The sequence below is a fragment of the Sinohyriopsis cumingii genome, chromosome 1 (assembly GCF_028554795.1).
Source record: "Sinohyriopsis cumingii isolate HCF-2022 chromosome 1, ASM2855479v2, whole genome shotgun sequence".
NCBI lineage: Eukaryota > Metazoa > Mollusca > Bivalvia > Unionida > Unionidae > Sinohyriopsis > Sinohyriopsis cumingii.
In genome coordinates this window covers 134,647,667-134,653,666 of record NC_142961.1, presented here as the reverse complement: position 1 = coordinate 134,653,666, position 6,000 = coordinate 134,647,667, and positions in this window count along the sequence as shown.

Below are 6,000 nucleotides of genomic sequence, written 5' to 3'. Positions count from 1 at the left end.
AACCATAGGCAGGGTTGTACAGTGCAATGTCGTTTGCTTCATTCTTGAAAAAGCCGTGTGATTGTCTTTTTTTCTGAAAAACTGTAAATCTAATGTTAGAAGAAAAAAAATTCCGTGACATGTTGCAGTTCCAAAATAGGATAAAGTTAAGATACCAGAATTGTGCAAACTCAAGCTTTTATTTTATCCAAAGATATACTGATGGAAGAAAAAAAATCGTTCTACAATTTTTTAGAGTGTAAACTTTTGAAAAAACTAAGATGACAAACGGAACAGTTCGCGTAATTATGGTGACCACTGATCACAATTTTGGAGAGGTATCTTCAAACGGGAACATATTTCATTAGGGTATAAATCAAAACCAGAGAGAGAGAGAGAGAGAGAAAGCATGTATTCCTACTTTAAAAATATCACGACACGTACGTTTGTTTTTTTACGGTATATTTTCATTATGAAAGTTTCAAATAAACACTCATTCCACTTACATAAGATAAGATAAGAATTCTTTATTTCAGACTACATAGTCTATACATCTAAATTAAAATACAGATATAAAGTAAAATCACTGAAAACATAAAAGAACATATAGAACATAACAATCAAATCCATAGAAAAAATACACCTTTTAAAAACTACAAGAGTGAACTGAAGACGCATGTGATTAAAGAGTGACCACAGAAAAGTACATCCAAACAAGTCGTGATATATTTCGTAACATGACTAACATAATTTCCATGAGTTCGCCCATGGCGTGATCATTTGTGTGTTAGTTTTATTGTTTGTGAAGTGACTAATGGTCAGGTACAGAAAAACGCGTCTGATCATCTCGCGGTGCGAATAACAAGTGAAACCAATTTGAAGCTAAGGCGGTGGAAAATATCGACTGACCAATGAAGTCACTTACAATGTGCAACACATTGTTTGGTTGTAAATTAAGGGAAGTAGAGTAGCGACCAGCCGCAGAATAAATAAAAAAAAAACAAACAAAACACGTCCGATCTTGTTATTGTGCGAGACGGTACTGAAGTCAATTCGAAGCGAAAGCGGTAAGAAAATAAGTATAGCCAATGAAATCGTTTATGATGAGTGATGCATTGTTTTTTTCTTAGGTAGTGTGGCAAAATAATGCCAACGCAAGAGCGTTGTTACCATTGCAGTGCAGACAGATTGGAGAGTGTAAACGTACAAACCCTTTGTTGCGTATTGTACCATTTCTTCTTGCCAGATCAAATACTAAACGGCCACAGTACTGGTTCGCGTTTTGAAACTGACAAACATTTTTAATCTTACTCAAACATTTTGACAAGCACACTCACATGAATAGAGACAGAAGTGTAAAATATCGGTTGGCCAATGAAGTCACTTACAATGCGTAACACAATGTTTGGTTGTAAATTCAGAGCAAGTAGTGTAGCGACCAGCCGCAGAATAAAAAAAAAAAAAAAAAACACGAAAACACGTCCGATCTTGTCACTGTGCGAAAAGGTACTGAAGTCAATTCGAAGCGAAAGCGGTAAGAATATATGTATAGCCAATGAAATCGTTTATGATGAGTGATGAATTGTTTTTTCTTAGGTAGTGTGGCAAAATAATGTCAACGCAAGAGCGTTGTTACCATTGCAGTGCAGACAGATTGGAGTGTAAATGTACAATCCCTTTGTTGCGTATTGTACCATTTCTTCTTGCCACATGAAAATATTAAACGGCCACAGTACTGGTTCGAGTTTTGAAACTGACAAACATTTTTAATCTTACTCAAACATTTTGTCAAACACAGTCACATCAATAGAGACAGATGTGTTACAGTACCAGGTGTCAGTTTTTTTTATTTTTTTTCCCTTCAAGCTAGTGATTTTGGGGTTTGTATGAAGTAAAGAAACTAAAAGTACAGTGAACCTCAAGGATGATAACCCAAGCTGTCTATCCATTGATATATGTATTTACATCAGAAGAAATATGATCCTAAAACAAAAAGATATAAGGCAAGCATGATTAGAACGAACACAAACACAGCAAATTGTAGTAACAAAGGTATGTTTTCCTTCACGTCCGCGTAACTTAAAGTTTCAATCCCCTTGCAAGACAAACTTGGTACCTTTTGTAGAGCTTGAAATAAAAAACTGAACAAACTTAAACACTTTGCTATAGATACATGCATTTTCTTTTTTGCAGCAACAGACTAAACAACATAAATAAATTAAATCTTCTAGCAAAAAAGAAATACATCATAAAAATAGAATTAAAGATTAACGATGACTAACCAACAAAACCGAATTTAACAAAGGCAATGACATGTGTAGAAATGCCTCTCAGTTTGAGAAAGTATTTGGATGTCATATGCCATGTACCAACAACTTGAAAAAAAATGTATAAACAGAGAGAAACCTTAATTCAAAATTTAATTTTGTTCCAAATTGTTTGTGTTTTTAGGGAATATACCTAAGCACTAATAAAGGGTGGAACAGGGAAGATACACATAAAAGCTTTGATATTTCTGAAAAAAATGAGGTGATATTCCTACAGTTCTTAACCAGCTATATATGCTGGGACGGGTCTGTTGGATATCCACAAATAAAGAAGTACAGATTCTGGTCACGTTGCAAGTGTGTGGGTGTTTTGGAAAATGGTAAAACTTGGATACACTATTTTCTCGTGACACTTATAAAGTGAAGAGTCTGTAAAACTGTCAGAAGCCAAAGTCATATAACTTTTGTACGGTTTGTAAAGATTTCCACTTTAGAAAATGTGAAGTATCACAAGTTATTATCACAAACAGAAATGGAACATAGGGGCTTGACAGTTGTTGTTTAGACACCTCCGCTCAACTTCACAACTTACTTGCTCTGTCTCATATTTTGATCTTAAGGAAAGATCATCTTTGTGCAGCAACAGTGGTAACAGCAGGAGGAGACGCCGTCACTGCTGTCGAAAAGGGTAGTTCTTTCAAAAATGCGTTTAGTATATTTTTTAAAAATATCAGATGAAGAAACGTGTGTTAAAACAGGGTTGGTAGAATGTATTCAGCGACAAAGTAGAAGTGACTGAGAGAAGGAGACAACGTTGTCGAGTGGCGTAGTTTTCTGGAGTACGTACGTGTCCCAGCGACACAGTGCCGGCGTCTCTAGCTCTCTTGAAGACACCAACTGTCTGGGTTTTTTTCTTGCAACTTTTTTCTTTCGTGGTAGGGTTTGAATCGAAGGGTCATCAAGATGCATGAGGTGTTTAAGACGCACCGCTGTCGTTGGGCTCCTATATGCTTGGCTTTCACTTGCCCTTGTGAAATATACAAGTCATTGTGACAACAAGAGGTAGAGAGGGTATATATGGAGAGAATGAACTTGGTTAAGTCATTTTTGAATCAGCAATCGAGATGAAACGATCGCACGATTTCAGTGAGAGAGAAGAAGAACGTAAGAGGCAGCGAAGTGACGTATCGCCTCACACACGAAAAGAAGTTTTCGCTCAAAACGAAGACATGAGCAAACCTGAACCAACACCTTCCACGTCTGCGACCAGACATAGAGAGCCCACTCCAAACCAAAGTCCACCAGTTAACCCTGAAAAGTACTATCACATTCGAGAGACGGAAAAGCGACCCTCTAGAAAATTTAGAACCACGACTTACACCTACACGGTGAAGTTTAAAGATTTCAAGTCCGACGTACCATTGGAGAAAGCAGAAGGGCTTATCACCGAGATGTGGGATTCTTTGCTCACCACACTAAAGCGACAATGTCAACCCAAAGAAGACGATTTCTTGACACTATCCATAGATTACGACAGCTTGAAATCCCCTGTTTGGATCGAGTTTAGCAGACCCGCAGAACTAACCCCTTCCAAAGTCATGGACAAGATTCAACACGTACAACAATCTAATGACCAGTTTGACATCACCGATGGTAAAGCCACACTGAAAATGGCCCACGTCTCTCCTCCTCAAGGGACTGGACGCAAAATTGTCTTATTGGTGGACGACCTTCGCAACACCAAAACAAGTCTCGTCCGAATTAACAACCCTCAAGACCAGATGTGTTTAGCCCGTGCCATCGTGGTGGGACGAACCTATGCCAACAAGAACGACACGGTAGAATGGAAAAGAACCTGGAAAACTATTCAACGATCCGATCGAGCCAAACAACGAAATGAAGCAGAACTCCTGTTACAACAAGCCGGACTGTCCAAAGACACACCCTGTGGCATTCCTGAGATGCAAAAATTACAAGATGCCCTAGCTCCACGATACACCTTGAAAGTGCACCCTCAAGAAGTGCGCGGACCTAGACAAGGCATACGTACCAATAGTACCAAGGCACACGTAAGTTCAGGGAAAAAAATGTCACATTTGTCATCACATCGTGGACTTGAAACACCAATGCTACGTGCAAAAATACCAACCCCTACCAGAGAAAGAGGATGGTCACAAGAAGAAAAGCAATTTCATCTTTTTCGATTTCGAATGCATGCAAGAGACTGGCATTCACATTCCTAATTTCTGCGTGGCTCATCGAGCGTGCGAGAAGTGCATTCAAGAACCTATCTTCAGTCATTGCCCTCACTGCAGCAAGATTCCTGGAGGACGTGAAAAAATCTTTCGGGGACCGAACACGCTAGCCGATTTCGCTCGATGGGTCTTAGACCCCATCGACAAGACGTGGAGCCAAGAGGACATCGAACGTTACGGAGATTGTCATCGTCATGCCACGGTGATGGCTCACAATTTCTCCGGATACGATGGACAGTTTCTTCTCAGATACTATACGGAACATGGCACCGAACGTCCTAAAGTGACTTTGAACGGAGCCAAAATCATTTTCATGCAAGTGGGACAAGTACAGTTTAAAGATTCGATGAGTTATTTGGCCATGCCTTTGAGTCGAATGCCTAAAACGTTTGGAATGACAGAAATGGCTAAAGGGTACTTTCCACACTTTTTCAATACGGAAGCCAATCAACACGCCGTTCTACCCCATTTACCTGAGGCTCACTATTACGACCCCGACAACATGCGTACCGAACAACGAGAAGCTTTCTACGCTTGGTACCAGGCTCACGCCTCGGACCCTTTCGACTTTCAGGAAGAAATGCTAAAGTATTGTCGTTCCGACGTGGACATTTTACGGCGTTGCTGTGGAAAATTTCGAGAACTGTTCATGGAATACGGAGGGGTCGATCCTTTGAAAGAAGCTTGCACCATTGCCAAAGCGTGTTCCTTAGTGTATCGACAACGATTCATGCCTGAAAACACCGTGGCTGTCATCAGCCCTCAAACGACCAACTTTGTCAAACGTCAATACTCGGTCAAAGCCCTACGTTGGTTACATTACTTGTGCGACAAGGAAAACAAATGGATCCAGCATGCCCGCAACGGAGGGGGTGAAAAGACCATCGGAACGTATTCGGTAGATGGCTGGGACTTAGAAAACCCAAAGGTCGTGTACGAGTTTAACGGTTGCTTATTTCACGGATGTCCCGTCTGTTACCCTGATCGTAGCACTAAAAATCAGTTTTTACAACGAACCATGGAAGACTTGTACCAGGACACTTGTCAGCGGCGCCTAAAGTTGGAACAGGAAGGATACCAAGTGGTGGAAATGTGGGAACACGAGTAGGATCACCGTATGAAAACCGATCCCGAGTTTAAACGCCTCGTGGAAAGTTACCAGTTCATGGACCCGCTGAACCCGAGGGATAGTTTGTACGGAGGAAGGACCAATGCCACCTGTTTGCTGTACCAAGCCGACGAAGAGAAAGGGGAAGAAATCAAATACTTGGACGTGTGTTCGCTGTATCCATACGTGTGCAAATATTGTCGCTTTCCTGTAGGGCACCCGCAATTGTTAACGGAACACATCGACCTGAAAAACATTCGACAATACCAAGGCTTGATCAAGTGTAAAGTTTTGCCTCCCACGAACCTATACCATCCCGTCTTACCTCACCATTGTCAAGGCAAACTGATGTTTCCATTGTGCGTACTTGTACCGAAACGTGCAACCAAGA